Here is a 19,218-nt window from a genome sequence, read left to right as displayed (position 1 = left end):
ACACACAGCCTGGTGGTCACTGAGTGGCCTTGTGCAGGCCCCCAGGGCCCCCGCCCTCCTCCCCACAGTGGTGAGCCCTGTGAGTACCCGGGGCTCAGCAGCTTCCCCAGGACCAGCGTTGCTAGAGCATGCCTGGGCTCCGGGCTGTTGGACAGGGACGGGGTGCCCGGAGGAGGCTGCGCTGTGGCTTTGCATTTTTGTGAGGGACAGGACTGCCTCAGTCTCGGAGCTGGGGCTTGGCCCATGGCTGCAGCTGTAGTCCAGGCCCAGAGGTTGGCCATGGGGAAGTGGCGGTCCTGGACCCTCCCTCAGGCCAGGCTTGTTCTGCATCCCCTCGGGTACCTCTGGCTGCAGAGAGGGACCCCCAGTGGGGCCTCTGGCTCTGGAGCTCTTAGGCCAGGCAGTGCACACTCTGGGCGGCCGTCCTGGGTGCACCCCCTGGAGGCCTGGTGCGGTGGTTTCCTTCCACTGCAGGGAAGCTGTGGTGAACTCTGCATGTCTCAGAAGCGGTGCTCAGAGGCCCTGGGGGGTCGCGCTGGTGTTCAGTGGGTGGGGAGGACCCTGGGGGGCCCTGAGCAGGGAGCCCTGGCACAGATGTGCTGCTGGGTCCCTTCCCCATCCTGATCTAGCTCCCGGCGTTGCTTCTGGTCTTTTCCGAGGAGCTGGTCCCAAGTCTCCTTTCGCTTTGTCCCAGGGCAGTGTTGTATCACTGGTGCTGCTTTCCCAGAATCCCCGAGCCTGCTGAGCTCTGGGCAGTTGGGCACAGGTTCACCCCCACCCCCATCCCAGCCTGCAGGCTCTGAGAAGGCGCTACTGAGCCCCAACCCTGGATTGTAGATGGGCCGAGAGCGTGGTGGAGGTGGTCAGTCGGCCAGGCTCGCAGGGTTCCAGGCCAGATGGTCTGACTCTGACAGGGGCCCAGCTGCCCTGGGGAGCCGCTCGTGGCTTGCCTGTGGCTGCTGACTGTGGAGCGTGCTGGCGAGAAGCAGCCAGGGTTGCGGACCCCAGTGAGGCTCGCAGTGTGCTGCCCGGGGGTCCTCTTTGACCTGACCTCCTCACCTGCACGAGGAAGGCTGGCCATGGACCCTCGCAGCTCTGGGTTCTTGGCCTCTGGGCCCTCAGGGCTCACTCAGCTGGGACCATTGCATCCTGGAAGGGCGTCTCCGGTTGCACAGTTGGAGAATCGCACGTATGAGTGTGCCCTGCAGAGCTGGGGGCTTCCAGGCTGGTGAGGGGGATCTGCACCTGTCCCGCTGGCCCCGGCAACGTATATAGCGTCATTTGCGGGCCATACAAAATGACCAAAAATGAGCCTGCTGTAGGTTTATTGAGTCCCGCCTGCTGTGGCTGTGGCCGGGCCAGACCCAGTGATTCTGTGGGCCTCCCGTGGGCCATGGGCCGGACGGTCCCTGCCCCCGTGCGACACAGAGCTTGTCATCGCTGCACAAATATTGAGTTCCGATGGAACTCCGGAGCTTGTTTTCCAGTGAGGGAAGGCAGATGGTGACCGTGATAAATGAGTGACAGGTGTGGTGGGAGAGGAGGCCCAGAAAGGCCGGGTGGGTGGTGGTAGGGACTAAAATATGGGGGTTGGGGGGAGGGTGATGCGCGAGTACAGCATAGCAGCACGCAGGGAGGGAGCTGTGTGGAAACCTGTGGCAGTGGCCTGTGCAAAGGCCCTGGGGTGGCACTGCTTGTGTATGTATGGAAGAGCAAGGAGGTGGAGGGCAGGTGCCAGATCTGGGGGACTATTTGAGGCCAGCATGGAAGGGGTCAGTGAGGCAGCAGCTGGCTGGGGGAGCTGCTGTGGCCATCCAGGGGTGGAGGTGCAGGCCAGGCTGAGTCTTTGTGGCTTTTGAAGATGCAGCCAGCATGGATGGGTGTGGAGTGTGGGTGAAGGGAGGAAGACGGGTGCGGGTGGATCTTAGGCTTCTGCCTAAGTGACGGAGGCGGCAGCCGTCCTGGGACGGGAGCAGTGAGAGCCGTCTCCAGGTTCCGTGTCGGAGGATCCAGGTTGCGAGTGTGCTTCTCTGCATTGGGGCAGACAGAACGGGAAGGGCTCTGTGGGGGTGCACTTAGCAGTGTCGAGGGTGCCCGGGGACTGGGGCTGCTGGCTCGAGGGTGCTGGGGAAGCTGCAGACGCACTGGCTGCCACTTGGCGGGCAGGGGCCGGGGCCGCGCTTCTGGCCGGCTCCGCTGGGCCCTGCGCCCTGGTCTGAGCAGCCCCATTTCTGTCTCCCCAGACCTGCATTTTATGCCTTGGCTGGGCTGGGGTGCGGCTTCCCTGGCAGCCACGGAGGCTCTGCAGGCCTGCGGTGCCTCGGGAGGGGCTTGGTGGGAACTGTGCAACGTGTGGCCGGGCCTGGCTGCAGCTTGCAGAGCTGGCTCCTGGCAGGGGCTCACTCCGGGCTGGACAGGCTGCCGCACCCCCGACGCTCTGGAGTGTGAGCCCTGAGTGGCCATTGCTCTGCCGTGTGGGGGCCCAGGGCCAGTGCGGGCCAGCAGCACCCACGCGTCTACCAGCAGGCCGGGGAGGGGAGGGTCTTCTAGCAGGCCTGGCTTGGCTGTTCCCAGCTGGTTGCCAGGGGTTGTGAGGTCCATTACCAGCAGCAGAGAGCTGGCGCTGGCCTGGGTGCTGGCATCCTCCCCCTGGGGGTAGGAGGCAGCGGCTGCCACCCCCAGTCCCGCTTTGCCAGCTGCCAGCTGACAATTGTGGGGATTTGCTGGTTGCTGGGGTGTTTGGGTGTCCCTGCCAGTGCTTTTCCTGGGGAGGGGGGATAGTGGCTGAGCCCGGAGCCCCGCTAGGGGGGCTCCCTGTGGGCCAGAGCCCTGATCCAGGCTTGAAGGGAAGTTGAATGGGCAGCCACAGACTCCTGACTCCCAGGTGGCCAGTGTTCCCCAGGCTGTTCTCGGGTCGCAGTGTCATGGCGACACGGACTGCGGTCTCGGGAGCACGCTGCGGGGGCGTGGGGGCAGTTCCGGGCCCGGTGTTGCAGGCCGTCTGGTGGAGCAGTGTTGGTGGGAACCTGGGTGTCAGCCGCACAGGCGGCTCTCCCCAGGGCTGGTCAGGCCCAGGCTTCCTGCCCGGGGTGCACAGGTGGAGGTCGTGGAGGGGCTGTGTGGGTCTGCCCCCCACCCCGGGCCCTCCCTTGTGTTTCCTTCCTGGGGGAGCTTCTGGGAGGAGCCCTGTCCCGCCCAGGCCAGCCCGCATCCTGGTGACACCGTCACCTGTGCATAGCCAGATACTCGCAGGGACCGTGTGCCGTCAGTGACCTGTCCTGTGGCTGCTTCCCCCCCTGCTCTGGCTTGGTACCCTTGCCCTCCCTCCGACCGGATGCCCTGTCCCTATGGTTTGCAGACCCTCGCTTTTTGTCTTTCTCCAAGGCTGTGTTTGAGGGCTGGCTGGCCCGCAGTGGCATTTTGGGTCTAAAGATCAAGGGACCAGGCAAGCCTCTAGAGGGAGCAAGAGCCCCAGGGGAGCCGCAGAGCTGGTCAGAAACCAGTGTGAGAACCGCAGAGACCAGACAGGGCTGAGAGTGCTGGGACTGTGCCAGAGTTCTGGAATTCTGGGGCATCCCCCCCACCCCCGTGGGGTTTTGAGGGATGGGTAGGAGTTTTCCAGGAATGTTCTGTAGGAACAGCAAAGAAAATGGCTCAAACACAGGCATGGGAGAGGTGAGGCATAGCGTTGGTGTGTGGCCCCAGACGTCACTCACCGTGCGTATCGTGGTTCAGAGTTGGTGACCTTGGTGGGCAGCCCTGGCAAATGGTTTGGCCTGGCTGCCCCACAGATGGACTGCACCCCACCCTCATCCCTCAGTATCTGAGTGGGCCCACAGCAGGAGGGGCTGGTGGTTGGACCTGGGCAGTCTGTGGGCTGCAGACACACTGGAGCAGGGCGGCAGCTGTTGGCACGAAAGCTCAGGCACCTCGTGCAGCCACGTCTGATGCGGTTGAGGGACGGAGGATTGGGGACAGGTGCATGGCAGCTCAGTGCACTGAGACTGAGATAAGAAAGCTTTGAGGTGAGGACCCCGGGCCACAGGGAGGTGACCTGGGCATCCCAGGCTCTCCATGGCCAGGCTAGGATGGGAGCCAAGCTGTGCCCCTGGGCGGGCTGATGCGCCATGGCGCTGGTCTGCTGGGGGTGGGGGCGCAGGGTGAGCACAGCCGGTCGCCTGCTACTGCAGACCGAGTATCGCTGCCCACTTGGGTGGCTCGGTCCGGCCACTGACGCAGGTGCTGCGGGTGTCTGGTGGGTCCGGCCCCTGCCCCACATGCAGTACGCACATGCAGGCTGTTTGAAGGTGAATGACCCAGAAGGCACCAGGCCCTCTGTCCTGCACCATTTAATGAGCAAGTGGGGGTCACAGCCTTGGGGGATGCGCTTCATTTCCGGCCAGAGCAACCGGAACCCAAAACGTGAATGGGACAGGATTTCTGCGTCTTCCTGCCGAGGGGTTGGGGGCTGCGACGGCCCCAGGCTGTTGATTACCGCGACATCCTGACCTCCGCTGACTCACGTGGGGGCTCCCGTGAGAACCTGGGGGGCGGGCATCCCGGCCCACTTGTTTTTAAAATGTTGGCCTGCTCTGGCTGCGGATCCTATTTGGGGCTGCTTTTCGTGGTCCGTTAGCTGTGTGGTTGAGGCGCGTGGCCAGGGACCCCCCCATCTGCGAGTGAGGGGTCTGCTGGCTCAGCTGACCGACGCCATGCTTATGTTCTCTTCCAGTCTCTGGAATATCCCAGCGCAGCTGAATCTCTCGTGGGAGACCGCCGTGTCCGCCAGCAGCGTCCGGCGTGCCGGGAGAGGCTCGTCTTGTGCCTGGAAACGCGGTGAGTAGGACGCGTCGCGGTCCCCGTGATGCCGCTTGTGTGCGTACTGCGTGGCTGAGGTGAGCCTTGGCTCGCGTGCTGCACGGAGCCCTGAGGACGGGTCTGCTGCCGGCGCCTGCGCCTGTCCAGCCGCGGTCAAGGTGCGGCTACGCTAAATGGTTCCGTCGTTTTCTGCTTTTGCAAATTGGACGCTTAATGGTTGTCCCTGAATCTGCACAGGATGCGGGTCCCGGGAGATCCATGTGGGCCCCGAGCTCTGTGGGTGCTCGTGTCTGCTAGAGCAGACGGCGTGGTATCTGCAGAGACCCCGCAGGCCGCCTCCCGCGTGTGTAGATCATCGCCGGCTGACGCGTCGGACGTCATGCAGGGGATCGCCACGTGGATGCTGTTTTTTCTGACACAGGAAAGTGGGCTGTGCACGTTCAGTACGGAGGACGCAACTGTCGCAGGCCTGACTGTGTGGCCCACAAGCGTGACTCAGGCTAACAGTGCTCCCCCAGGAGCGCCAGGGGGAGGCCGAGGGCCTGGGAGGCCCGGCGGGGCCTGCACGCTGCTTCCTTTCCGTGGATTCAGTGTAGCCCTCTATGGACGGCAAGTTCAAGTGTTGCTTTTTGGAACTTTCTAGAATTTTGTTTTACTGCATGATTCTGATCCTTGGTCGGTCAGATCGAATAATTGCGTACCGGACCTGCAGATCTGGAGGGCTGACTGAAAAGACAGGCAGGAGAGTGGGCGATCCCAGAGGACAAAGGGACACACAGAGGACCCTGGCGGGCTGGCCTTGATCCTGCCTGGGGCCCACCAACCTCTTCTCTCTGCTGCTCGGAGCACCTCCGGTCACCCATACGGCGCTGTGTTGCTTTCTTGGGCAGTTGACGGGACCCTAGGCATCCAGTTGATCAGTTCTTCCTGGGAGCCCCAGAAGCAGGGGCTGGCAAGAAGCAATCATCATAATTAGTAATTCCCTTTTAAAGGTTTGTTTTATTTATTTGAAAGGCAGAGTTACAATTAGAGATCTTACATCTGCTGGTTCACTCCCCAAATGGCTTTAATGACCAGGGCTGGGCCAGGATGAAGCCAGGAGCCTGGAACTCCATCCGGGTGTCTCAGGTGGGTGCAGGGGCCCAAGCACCTGGACCATCTTCTGCTGCCTTCCCATATGCATCAGCAGGGAGCTGGATTGGAAGTGGGGCAGCCGGGACTTGAACTGGCACCACAACGCCCACCCTAGTGATTCCTAAGTTGTTCGGCATCCCAGGCCATTTGCTCTTGATCCAGGAGGCCAGCCCACAGTTCTGCCACTATGGGCAGGGCTTCCCTAGGGCAGCGGGCTGGGCAGTCTGAGACACTGGATGCCTCCCCAGAAAGTCCCCATGGGTGGTTGCGTGGGATCTTAGGCTGTGTCCCAGCCACCTGGCCGGGCTTGGGTCTGAGGATGTGTCCCCGGGGGAGTGAGGGCGGCCACACTTGTGTTAGTCTCCCAGGGCAGCTGTAATGAGGTCCACAGCCTGTGTGGGAGCGAACCTGAGGATGGGAGCTCTCTGTCTCTGTCTCTCTGCCTTTCAAATTAAAAAAGAAAAAGGAAAAATTTAAAAAAGCATAGCCCATCTAGGTATAATTACATATAGTATGTGAGACTTGATGACGCTAATGAATGACTGTAGTGCGTTATACGTTTGCCATGCTATACATGTTGTTATTTTGGGCTCCATTGTTTATGAAAAAGTTTACTGGACAAACAGTCTGGTGTGTGAGGCTGGCGGCAGCCTCAGACGACTCCTCTCTGCTGGGTGTCTGGGTCGCGTTATTTTCTCTTGTCCTTGGTTTAAGCTTGGGTTGTTCTCTTTATCACAGGTGCAATGAGCGGCACTGTTTGTATCCAAGAGTATAAATATATGGCACAATTCACATATATGCTATACATGGGGTAGCTTACTACACGCTTAGGCTGCATGGTGTACAAGTACACACACACACACACACACACACACACACGAGAGGGCTTCAGAAAGTTCATGGAAAGTGTATCATGAGAGAACTCTGCATGGGTTTCTGTTATTTTTTCACCAAAAAACCCTTAGATTTTAAAACACTGATTTGAGAGGCAGAGAGAGCGAGAGTGAGGGAGCGCACTCCTGTTTGCTTGTTCACTCTCCAGATGCCCACAACAGCTGGGGCTGGGCCAGCCTGGAGCTGGGAGCTTGGGACTCAGTTCAGATCTCCCACGCGAGGGGCTGGAACCCAACTCGTTGAGCCATCATCACTGCCCCCCGCCCCAAGGTGGGGACCAACATTAGCAGGGTGCTGGAGGCAGGAATGGACCCAAGGCATTCCGACATGGCGGCCTGTGACGTGGTTGTGGAGCCCTTATGGGCGCCCATAGCACTGCTGAGGGCGTTACAGTGGGTCCCGAATGGTGATGCACCTGCAGCTCCTCCCCATCATCACGAGAGGCAGGTGCAGACCCTTGGCCACCCACTGCCACTGCACTGGGCCCTGTGCTGGGGGCTGGGGAAACCAAGGCCTGGCCCTCGCATGGGCCCTTGCCGGCACCACCAGCTGTGGCATGAGCTGTGCCACCCACCCTCGGCCCCCTTCGTGGCCTTTTTTTTTTTTTTTTTTTTTTTGACAGGCAGAGTGGATAGTGAGAGAGAGAGACAGAGAGAAAGGTCTTCTTTGCCGTTGGTTCACCCTCCAATGGCCGCTGCGGCTGGTGCGCTGCAGCCGGCGCACCGCGCTGATCCGAAGCCAGGAGCCAGGTGCTTCTCCTGGTCTCCCATGGGGTGCAGGGCCCAAGGACTTGGGCCATCCTCCACTGCACTCCTGGCCACAGCAGAGAGCTGGCCTGGAAGAGGGGCAACCGGGACAGAATCCGGCGCCCCGACCGGGACTAGAACCCGGTGTGCCGGTGCCGCAAGGCAGAGGATTAGCCTAGTGAGCCGCGGCGCCGGCCGACGGCCTGTCTTGACCCACTTTTCTGAAGTCTGTTTTCACTTTATCCATGTAATGCCTATTCGTGTGCAAAGCTAGCAGACCCCTGGCCACAGCCTCCCAGTCCCATGCCCCTCCCACTCCCAAGACTGCCCCTTGCAGCTCCCCTGGCTGTTTCCTCTGAGACTTAGCTCCATGTCTGTGAAGAATACACAAGTTACACTGGTATCTCATGACTTCCTGTCGCTAAAGATGATTTCAGAAAGAGATTTAGTTATGTTTTGAAAAGCAGAGTGAGAGAGAGAGAGAGAGAGAGAGAGAGATCTTCAGTCTGCTGGTTTGTTCCCCAAATGGCCACAGCAGCCAGATCTGGGCCAGGTGGAAGCTGAGAGTCAGGTCCTCCATCCATGGGTGCAGGGGCCCAGGCACTTGGGCCGTTTTCCACTGCCTTCCCAGCGGCAGTAGCAGGGAGCCGGACTGGAAGCCGAGCAGCCAGGATGGGAACTGGTGCTGCGTGTGGGATACTGGCATCTCAGGCAGTGGCTTAACCCGCTGGGCCACAGTGCCAGCCCCGGGAGAGATGACTGTAACGCCAGGTTCTTCCCTGGAGCTGCTCCGTCTGACCAGTGTAGCTACAGCATCCCTGTAGGCTGCATCATTGTACAGTGTCGGTCAGGGCCCGCTTGGTGGAAGACAGTAACAGACGCCTTGCTCTGAGGTTCAGGTGGGCTGTGCTGTGTTTTGCATCGCTTTGTGGTGCTCTGGGGATGCTGTGTTTTTCCAGACAGGAGGCTAGCGGCCACCCTTTGGGTGCGGAGCAGCTCTGTCAGTACCATTTTTCCATCAGCTCACATAATAGCGTTTTTTAGCAACTAAGTATTTAAAATTAGGTGTGCACATTTTTTAAAGGCACAATGTTACCGCACACGCATTGGCTACATTGTAGGGTCTGTGACTTCCGGGCGTCCTGGGAAAATCTCCTGTGAATTGCTGTGCTGCAGTGCTGGCTTTATTGCCGGGTCTGGAACTGAACCTGTGATGTCTCCAGGATGCGACTGTAGCCTGCAGAGGCCCAGGGCACTGGAGGGACCCCAGCTCTCAGCAAGCAGTCTCAGCCAGTCCCCGGCTCCGCCCTCCTCCCACACCCCGCCCTCTATGCCATGGCTCCGCCCCCACCTGCCCATGTCTAGAGCCCAGGATGCCTTTTGTCCAGAGAACATCCTGGCCTCCTGCAGGCAGCGGGCATCCTGCTGCTCCTCCTCCTGTCGCCCTTAGCCCCTGCTCCCTGCTCCGGCCCTCCCTGTGCGGGCCTCTCCACTCCCGCCCTGCCAGCTCTGGGAGGTGGGGCAGAGGTGGGGCCCCAGGAGGCCTCTGCCTGCTGCCCCCTGTGAGTTTTAGGCATAGTGTTGCTTCCTGTTTGTCCTTCTCTGTATGGTTTTATGTGACTTCAACAGAAGGTGCAGGAGGGCGTCCTGAAAACCCCAAGTCGGCCTGGTCACCCTTTAGCTGGCCCTGGTCGGCTCTCCACCCTGGCACTCGCAGACGGCACCTGCTGCTGATGCGTCCAGTCCATGCTCTCGACTTTCCCAGCTGCCCAGCAGCACCGCTGTGCTCCTGCCCCTTGTCTGATTCTGAGTCCTGGGGCAGTGTCCAGTGTGTCACTGCTAGACAGGCTGTTGTCCATAGCCTTCTAAAGTAGGTAAAATTCGCGTGCGTCAGATGACCATTAGCGACTGCAGAGCGTGCCACTGAGCGACACTTAGCATATGCCTGATGCCCTGTGACCGTCATCGCTCTCCTGGTTCCAGGACTCTCCCATCCTAGCCGAAGACAACCTTCAGACCCCGGGGGTCATCCCCCAGGGCCTCCTACCCCCTTGGTTCCTACATGGGTCAGTGCCCACTAAGTGGTCGTTGCTTGGTCCTGGTGGCCCCAGCCCCTGGCAGTCACCAGTCTGTTTCTGCCTCTTGGATCTGCCTCCTGTGGATGCGTTCTGTGAGCCGCAGCTGGGACGGCGTGAGAGCTTCCGTGTCTGACCTTGACGGGGTGTGCTGTTTCCGAGGATGGCCCCAGTGGGAGCACGTGTCACAGCGTCAGTCCCTCTGTGACTGAGCACGACCTCGCTGTACGGGTGGCCCTCGTCTGCTTATCCATCCGTCAGCGGGCAGACACGGGGTTGCATTGCCTTTTGGCTGTCGTGAAGAATTCTGCTACGACCATGGAGTGTGCGTATTTGTCGCACTATCTGTTTCTCATTATTTGCTGTACGTACTTAGTGGTGGAATTCTTGGGTCGTGTAGTAATTCTGTGCGTAGCCTGTTTCTGCATTCCCACCGGTGATGGGTGAGGGTTTTGATTTTTTCCCCATCCTTGCCAATCCCTGTTATTTTTGTTTGTTTTACTATGGATGATGCACGGGGTATGAAGAACACCTCACTGTGTGTTACTTGCAATTCCATCATAATGGCTCTCGGGTTTTGTGTGGATATTCTTTATCCAGTAGAGGATTGTTCTCGGGTCCTAATTTGGCAAGTGTTGTTGACTTCTATTCATTTATTTGAGAGAGGCAGAGAGAGGAAGGGTGAGAGCTAGCTCCCATGTGCTGGTTTACTCCCCAAATGTCTGCATTGGTTGGGGCTGTGGTGAGGGTGCAGTGGGGGTCTGAGTCTTCCATGTGGGTGGCAGGAACCCAACTGCTTGAATCATCACTGTTGCCTCCCAGCTGAAGTTAGGGACCAGAGCCAGGAACTAAACCCAGGCACTCTTTTTTTTTTTTTTTTAAGATTTTATTTATTTATTTGACAGGTAGAGTTACAGACAGTGAGAGAGAAGAGAGAGAAGAGAGAGAAGAGAGAGAGAGAGGAGAGAGAGAGAGAGAGAGAGAAAGGTCTTCCTTCAGGTAGAGTTACAGACAGTGAGAGAGAAGAGAGAGAGAGAGGAGAGAGGAGAGAGAGAGAGAGAGAAAGGTCTTCCTTTCGTTGGTTCACTCTCCAAATGGCCTCAACGGCTGGAGCTGCACCAATCTAAAGCCAGGAGCCAGGAGCTTTCTCCAGGTCTCCCATGTGGGTGCAGGGGCCCAAGGACTTGGGCCGTCTTCTACTGCTTTCCCAGGCCACAGCAGAGAGCTGGGCTGGAAGAGGAGCAGCCAGAACTAGAACCGGCGCCCATATGGGATGCCGGTGCCGCAGGTGGAGGATTAACCAAGTGAGCCACGGTGCCAGCCCCAACCCAGGCACTCTTAACTGACATCTTTATTACACTAAATGCCTGCCTTGTTTGCTTTAAATCAGGAATGGGTGTGGGATTTTGTCAGACTCTGTATCTATGTCAATTGACATACGATTTTTCATCTTTAACTTAGTGATGTAAATTATTATATATATCAGTTTTTCTGATGTTTAATCAACATTTGCAAAATCCCACTTGGTTGCAGTGTATAATTCTTTTTATACATTGTTGGATTTGATTTTATATTTTCTTAAAGATTTAAAAATCATTTTTTTTTTATTTTATTTTATTTATTTATTTATTTTTTTTTGACAGGCAGAGTGGACAGTGAGAGAGAGAGACAGAGAGAGAAAGGTCTTCCTTTTGCCGCTGGTTCACCCTCCAATGGCCGCCGCTGCAGCCGGCGCACCGCGCTGATCCTGGCAGGAGCCAGGAGCCAGGTGCTTTTCCTGGTCTCCCATGGGGTGCAGGGCCCAAGCACCTGGGCCATCCTCCACTGCACTCCCTGGCCATAGCAGAGAGCTGGCCTGGAAGAGGGGCAACCGGGACAGAATCCGGCGCCCCAACCAGGACTAGAACCCGGTTTGCCGGCGCCGCAAGGTGGAGGATTAGCCTATTGAGCCACGGCGCCGGCTTAAAAATCATTTTTTATTTTCATTTTATTTGAGAGAGAGAGACAGAGAAATTTTCCATCTGCTGGTTCACTCCCCAAATGACTGCAGTGGCCACAGTGGGGCCAGACCAAAGCCAGGAGCCAGGAGCTCTGTCTGTGTTTCCCCACTGGGTGTCAGGGACCTGGGTGCTTGAACCGTCATCTGCTGCCTCCCGGAGTGTGTGCATTAGCAGGGACTTGGAATGGAAGCAGAGCCTGGGACTCAAACTGGACATCTGATATGGGATGTGGGTGGCCCAAAGGACGTCTTAACCACAGCTGATGCCTGCCATGGGGGTTTTAAGTGACGCATTCATAAAAGGTATTTGTCTGTAGTTCTTCTTGTAGCTTCTTTGCTTGTGACAGGGTAATTCTGGATTCATAGAATGGGTTAGGAAATTTTCCTTCTTCTAATTTCTGGAATAGATTGTAGGGAGCTGGTATCATTTCTTCCTTAAATGTTTGGTGGAATTATGCAGTGAAGCTGTTTGGGCCCAGGGGTTTTATTTTGGGTAGTTTGTACTTACCCAGTTTATTTTTTTAATTAATTAATTTATTTTTCATAGGCAGAGTGGACAGTGACAGAGAGAGAGACAGAGAGAAAGGTCTTCCTTTTGCTGTTGGTTCACCCTCCAATGGCCGCCGCGGCCGGTGCACTGCGCTGATCCGAAGCCAGGAGCCAGGTGCTTTTCCTGGTCTCCCATGGGGTGCAGGGCCCAAGCACTTGGGCCATCCTCCACTGCACTCCCTGGCCACAGCAGAGAGCTGGCCTGGAAGAGGGGCAACCGGCACAGAATCTGGCTCCCCGACCGGGACTAGAACCCGGTGTGCTGGTGCCGCAAGGTGGAAGATTAGCCTAGTGAGCCGTGGCGTCGGCACTTACCCAGTTTAATTGGTAGAGCTGTTTGGTTTGTGTGTGAGTTTTGGAACTGTGTGTCTTTTAAAGAATTGGTCCGGGGGAGGCATTCGGCCTGGTTATTGTCGCCAGGTGAGACACCTGCACCTGGTATTGGGTCCCTGGGTTCGAGTCCCTGCTCCACTCCTGACCCAGCTTCCTGCTAATGTGCACCCTGGAAGGCAGCAGGAAATGGCCCCAGTGCTGAGTTCCTGCCACCTGTGTGCGCCATCTGGGTGGAGTCCCCTTGCCTGGCTTCTGCTGGCCCAGTCCATGCTTCTGTGGACATTTGGGGAGTGAAGGAGCAGGTGGATGATTGCTGTCTGCCTTTCAAATAAATTAATTAAATTTTTAAAAATAAGAATTCATTCATTTTATTTAAATTATCGCATTGGCCTAGAGTTCTTTGTACTATTCTTTTATTGTCCTTTGGATGTCTGTGGACTAAGTATTGATGATGCCTCTTTCATGTGTGGTCTTGCTTATTTGTGTTTTCTCTCATTTTTCTTGGTTACTGTGGTTAAAAAAACAGATTTTAAGATTGGTTGATTTTCTCTATTTTCCTGTTATCAATTTTATTGATTTCTGCTACAATTTTTATTATTTTCCTTCAAGCTTGCGGTTTTCATTTTTAAAAAATCTTGTTGAGGGGCTGGTGCTGTCGTATAGCGAGTAAAGCTGCCACTTACAGTGCCAGCATTCCATATGGGGGCCAGTTTGAGTCTCGGCTGCTCCATTTCCAGTCCAGCTCTCTCCTATGGCCTGGGAAAGCAGTAGGAGATGGCCCAAGTGCTTGGGCCTCTGCACCTCCATGGGAGACCCTGAAGAAGCCTCTGGCTCCTGGCTTTGGATTGGCCCAGCTCCAGCCATTGTCACCATTTGGGGAGTGAACCAGTGCATAGAAACCTCTCCCTCTCCCTCTCCTCCCTCTCCTCCCTCTCCTCCCTCTCCTCCCTCTCCTCCCTCTCCTCCCTCTCCTCCCTCTCCTCCCTCTCCCCCCTCTCCCTCTCCTCCCTCTCCCTCTCTCCCTCTCTCCTCTCTCCCTCTCTCCCTCCCCCTCTCTTTCTCTCTCTCTGCCTCTGCCTTCTCTAACTCTGTTTTTCAAATAAATAAATCAGTCTTTTAAAAAATAAATAAAAATCACGTTAAGCTTAAGCCCCTAAAACATTTAGGATATTGATTTTCTATATTTATTATATGCATCCAGGCACTACTTTGGTTACATTCTACACATTTTGATATGTAGTATTTTCACTTTAATTTAATTTATAAAGGCTTTAAACGATTTCTCTTGATAATTTCCTCTTTGGCCCATGTGTTATTTAGAATTGTGTTGTTTAATTAGTACTGTTAGGGGATTCTCCCTGCCTCACCGCTGTTGATTTTTTGTTTAATTCTGTTCTGATCTGAGAGCATGTTTCGTGTGGTTCCTGTTCTGGACACACTTGCTGAGATGTGCTTTGTGGCCCTGCACGGGCTCTGCTGTGGTGAGGATTCCAGGCCAGCTTGGCGACAACGTTTGCTGTGACCAGAGGGCGTGTTCTGTACCTGTCAGTCAGGCTGAGTTGATTGACAGCGGGATTGGAGGGAGCCAGCCGTGTTTGCTGTGAGTTCTGTTGGGGCGGTTTCAGGGGTCTCCAGCTACAGAGGTGGATTCTCTGCTTCTCGGCTCAGATGTTTTGATGCTGAGTTGTTGGGTGCAGGGCCATTTAGGAAGATGGCGTCTGTGTGAGGAACTGAACGCTTCCTCCTTCACGTGTGGGCCCGTCTTCTTCTTGGGCCCTGATAACGTCCCTTGGTCTGAAGTCCACAGAGTCTGAGGTTGGGATTGGCTGCAGCCTTCCCGTCCTGGAGTTAACGTGGTGTCTCACTGTCTGCCTTTACTCTGAACCAGGCAGTGCTCTCCGCTTCAACTGAATTCCTGGTGGAGACCGAGTGGAGTCTTTTTTTTTTTTTTTTTTTTTTGTAAGATTTATGTATTTATTTGAAAGGCAGAGTTAGGTCTTCCATTCACTGATTTACTCCCAAATGGCCACGACAGCTGAAGCTGAGCCAGGCCGAAGCCAGGAGCCAGAGCTTCCTCTGGGTCTTCCACGAGGGTGCAGGGGCCCAAACACTGGGACCATCCTCCGCTGCTTTCCCAGGTGCATTAGCAGGGAGCTGCCTTGGAAGTAGAGCAGCCGGGACTCGAACTGGTGCCCACATGGGCTGCTGGTGCTGCAGGAGTGGCTTTACCTGCTATGCCACAGCCCTGACCCTCCCTCTTCTGATTTTAACTGACCATTTAATATGATTTCTATGTATCTCCTCTCTCAATGTACCATTAATATCTCCTTTAATTTTTTTGGTATCTTGGAGTTTATAATATGTATTTTTCCTTTTCTGTATTTTTTTTTTTTAATTACAAAGAGGGGGTGACTTTGACAGAGAACTCCCATCTACGTTTCCACTCTCTGAATGCCTGGGACAGCGGCCAGGGCTTGGCTGGGCTGAGCTGGGAATGCAGCTCAAGTCTCTCTTGTGGATGGCAGGGACCCCCCACCAGAGCCATCGCCTGCTGCATCCCAGGGTCTCCCAGGCAGGCAACTGGAGTCACGAGCCAGAGTCAGGACTTGACCTGGGCACCCCAATAAGGATATGGGCATCCAGAGGGCTATTCCATACAAGGCACAATTTTTTAGCAATTTAATTACTTACTTGGAAAGCAGAGTTACAGAGAGAAAGAGAGAAACAGAGAGGGAGAGATAGATAGGGAAGTCTTTCACACACTGGTTCAGTTCCCAAATGGCTACAATGACTGGAACTGGGCCTGTCTGAAGCCAGGAGCTTCTTCCGGGTCTCCCATGTGGGTGCAGTAGCCAAGCATTTGGGCCATCTTCTTCTGCCTTCCCAGGCACATTAGCACAGAGCTAGATGAGAAGTGGAGCAGCCGGAACTCAAACCAGTGCCTATCAGGAAAGCTGACACCACAGGTGGTGGCTTTACCCACTGCTCCACAGCGCTGGCCCCTACAGGAGACATTTAAAAGTAACCTAAGCCCATCTTTAGGTGATACTGTACCTCTTCATGCTTGCTACAAGTCCTTTATCGCAGAATGCTCCCAGCTCCTCCTTCCTGTCCCTTGTGACATTGCTGACCTTGATTTCACGTCTCTGTAAACCACAGTAGCCTAACTCATTGTTACTATCACTGCTTTAAGTAAACACCTGTTTCTTAGATTCAGTAGGAGTAAGAAAAATAGAAACTTATCTTGCCTTCATTTATTCCTGTTTGGATATTCCTCTTATCCTTGTGTAGGCTCAGGTTTCCAGCCTGCACTGTTTCTTTCTTTCTTTTTTTCAAAGATTTTATTTATTTATTTGAGAGGTAGAGTTACAGACAGTGAGAGGGAGAGACAGAGAGAAAGGTCTTCCTTCCGATGGTTCACTTCCCAAATGGCCACAATGGCCAGAGCTGCGCCGATCCGAAGCCAGGAGCCAGGAGCCAGGAGCCAGGAGCCTCGAGCCTCTTCCCAGTCTCCCACGTGGGTGCAGGGCCCAAGCACTTGGGCCATCCTCCACTGCTTTCCCAGGCCACAGCAGAGAGCAGGATTGGAAGAGGAGCAGCTGGGACTAGAACCAGTGCCCATATGGGAAGGCGGCGCTGCAGGCGGAGGATTAACCAAATGAGCCACGGCACCAGCCCCTCCTGAATTGTTTCTTAAAGTAATTATTCTTGGAGATTTCTAGATTTTTGTTTTGATATCTGTCATTAAGTTTGGGAAAAATTGCTTTATTAACTCAAATATTTTTTCTTCTCTGTCTTTTGTCTTCTTTTGATATTCCAGTTCCATGTGTCATCTTTGTTATTTTTTTTTCTTATCCCATTTTTGTTTTCTTTACATTTCAGTGTGGGAGATGTAAGTTGAGTTTTCTTTTCCTTTGGCCATGTCAGTGAGCCGGTCATCCCTCTCTGTCTTCATCTCTTCTCTTTTTCAAACCTTTCTAGCACAGAGATTCTTGGTTAGACTTTGTCACTCTGTCTGTATTACTCATCTTTTCTCACACGTTGTCTTCTTTTTCCTCTAGAACCCTTACCATATTAATCAGAAGTACTGTAAGTTCCCAGTCTGATGATTCTTGAAACTGTGTCATACCAGGTCTGGGTCTGATGCTTGCTTTCTCTCTCCAGAATGTGATTGTTTTTTGCCCTGTTGCCCTTTGATATGCCTTGTAATGTGTTCTTCATTTTAAAAAAGATTTATTTTATTATTTATTTGAAAGGCAGAGTTGCAGAGATAGGGAGAGACAGAGAGAGACAGAGACAAAGAGACAGAGAGACACACACACAGAGAGACACACACACAGAGAGGGATTGTCCATTTGCTGGTTCACTTCCCATATGGCCCCAACAGCCAGGGCTGGGCCAGGCTGAAGCCAGGATCTAGGAGCTTCTTCCAGGTCTTGCACATGGATGCAGGGGCACAAGGACTTGGGCCATCTTCCACTGCTTTCCCAGGCCATAGGATTGGAAGTGGTGCAGCCAGCACCAGAACCAGCACCCATATGGGATGCCGGCATTTCAGGCCAGGGCTTTAACTTGCTGTGCCACAGTGCCGGCCACTATGCACTGATGCCAGCCCCATTGTAATGTGGTGGTCATCTTCTTTTTTTATTTTAAAGTTTTTATTTAATGAATACAATTTTCATAGGTACAACTTTAGGAAATAGTGGTTTTTCCCTCCATACCAGCCCTCCATCCCCCACTTCCATCCTACCTCCTACTCCTTCTGCCATCCCATTCTGCTTTAAGATTAATTTTTAATAAACTTTTTATGGAAGATAAACTCTATACTAAGTATGCATTTCAACAGTTTGCACACATACATGCATACAATGTAAAGAATACTGTGAGTACAGTTTTACAGTTAATTCTCATAGTACAACTCATTGAGGACAGAGGTCCTGCATGGGGAGCAGGTGCACAGTGACTCCTGTTGTTGATTAAACAATTGACGCTCTTATTTATGACATCAGTGATCACCCAAGGCTCTTGCCATGAGCTGCCAAGGCTATGGAAGCCTTTTGTGATCACAAACTCTGTCAGTATTCAGACAAGGCCACAAGCAAAGTAGAAGTTCTCTCCTCCCTTCAGAGAAAAGTACATCCTTCTTTGATGGCCCCTTCTTTCCCCTGGGATCTCATTCACAGAGGTCCTTCATGTAGGATAATTTTTGCCACAGTGTCCTGGCTTTCCATGCCTGCTTTTCCATCATGGGCTTTTCAGCCACATCCGAATGCCTTAAGGGCTGATTCTGAGGTCAGAGTGTTACTTAAAGCAATTGTCATTCTATGAGTCTGCTGTGTGGACTGCTTCCCACACTGGACATTCCCTCCTTTTTAATTCTGTCTATTGTTATTACCAGGCACTTGATGCTATTTATATGGTCTCTTTAACACCTGTATTGTGTTCTTAAAAGCCAGACATACTGCAGTGGGAAGTCAGAACTGGGGTAGGAGAGCCTTCAGCATGAGGGTTTGTGAATTGGGCTGTGTGTAATGCTTGTTGTGTCTGCAGGTGTCAGAGGGCTCCGTTTCTTCCAGGGTCCTTGTTTTTGTTTCCTGGCCTTGACTTTGGGCTGCCCCAAGTCCTCCTTAGAGTCTGTGTCTGCAGCTCTTTCAGCTTTAGTCCCCCACTGTCACCCTGGAGGCTGCTGGCACAGTTGTAAGATGTGAGGGCTGCTGGCCTGTAACCCCATGACTGAATCTGTCCTTGGTGGGCCTGTCCCTGGGCTGTGACCGTCATGTGTATTTCTTCTTAGGCAGATGTTCCTCAACATCTGTACTGCATGTCTCAGTATCCCCACCCTGGAGACGTCCTCAGCTGAAAATACACTCACGCACCTAACATGCTGTACATCACACCTCACGCGTGCCTAGAGCGCTGAAAACAAAAAGCAGAATGGTTGTGTGGATACCCTCGTGCAACACTGTAACCTCAGCAAGATCGTAAAGTGGAACCAGCCTGGGGACCGTCTGCGTGCTCTCCCCAGCCCTGTGGGGCAAGGCGGGGAGGACAGTGGGGCTGGGCTCAGAGACTGTCCTCGGGTGAAGTTGCCCTGGCCTTGGTTCTGCTGGGATCTCACAGGCATCTTTCCCCATCCTGTGACCCCAGCCCCAGGGGTGTTTCTTGGGTCTTCGTGGGGAGAACCTAGTGGGGATCCTGGAGATGAAGCCTGGGAAAGCTCAGAGGCCCCCAGGAGTCCCCCCTGCCCCGCTGTCACCCAGGCTGTCGGCTCTTGGTGCTGCAGGCTCAGGTGCAGGAGGGCAGACACTGGGGTGACGCTGCAGCCTCCCTTGTCTCTCCAGATTCCCCAGGGGCGGGTTTTAAACTTAGGTCACCAAAGAGCCCAGTAAAGCTGCATGGTCCAGCTTTCTCGTGTCGTCAGGATGGGAGCAAGAGCTTCCAAGCTCTGCAGGCTGGAGCTGAAACCCAAGTTCTTGCCATGCCTTGGATTTCCTGCATCCAGTGGTTCACTCCTCCATTGTCTGCCTTCCCAGCTCTGGCTCCGGGGCCTGGACCTGGCCTGTCTGTCCCCTCTGGTCTCTGTGCCCAGAAGGGAGCCTGCCACCTCCTGCAGGAATACCTCAGAAGCAGCGGCAAAGGAAGCCAGGCTGCCTGCTCCTCATGGCCGCTG

General features: G+C 54.6%; 1 protein-coding gene across 8 annotated transcripts in view; it reads left to right on the top strand.

Annotated features, from left to right (window-relative positions):
* The window catches only part of APBA2 (amyloid beta precursor protein binding family A member 2), a 226,444-nt gene that overhangs the window by 36,055 nt on the left and 171,171 nt on the right, over nt 1-19,218 (top strand). For all 8 annotated transcript variants that reach the window (XM_089311183.1, XM_070053530.2, XM_089311184.1 and 5 more), the window contains exon 2: nt 4,733-4,836. The gene's annotated coding sequence lies outside the window, so the exon portion shown is untranslated. The remainder of the gene's footprint in view (nt 1-4,732; nt 4,837-19,218) is intronic.

Source organism: Oryctolagus cuniculus, chromosome 12 (assembly GCF_051225735.1).
Source record: "Oryctolagus cuniculus isolate XC-2025 breed Fujian yellow rabbit chromosome 12, ASM5122573v1, whole genome shotgun sequence".
In the NCBI taxonomy this organism is placed as follows: Eukaryota; Metazoa; Chordata; class Mammalia; order Lagomorpha; family Leporidae; genus Oryctolagus; species Oryctolagus cuniculus.
This window is presented reverse-complemented; position numbering and strand designations above follow the sequence as displayed.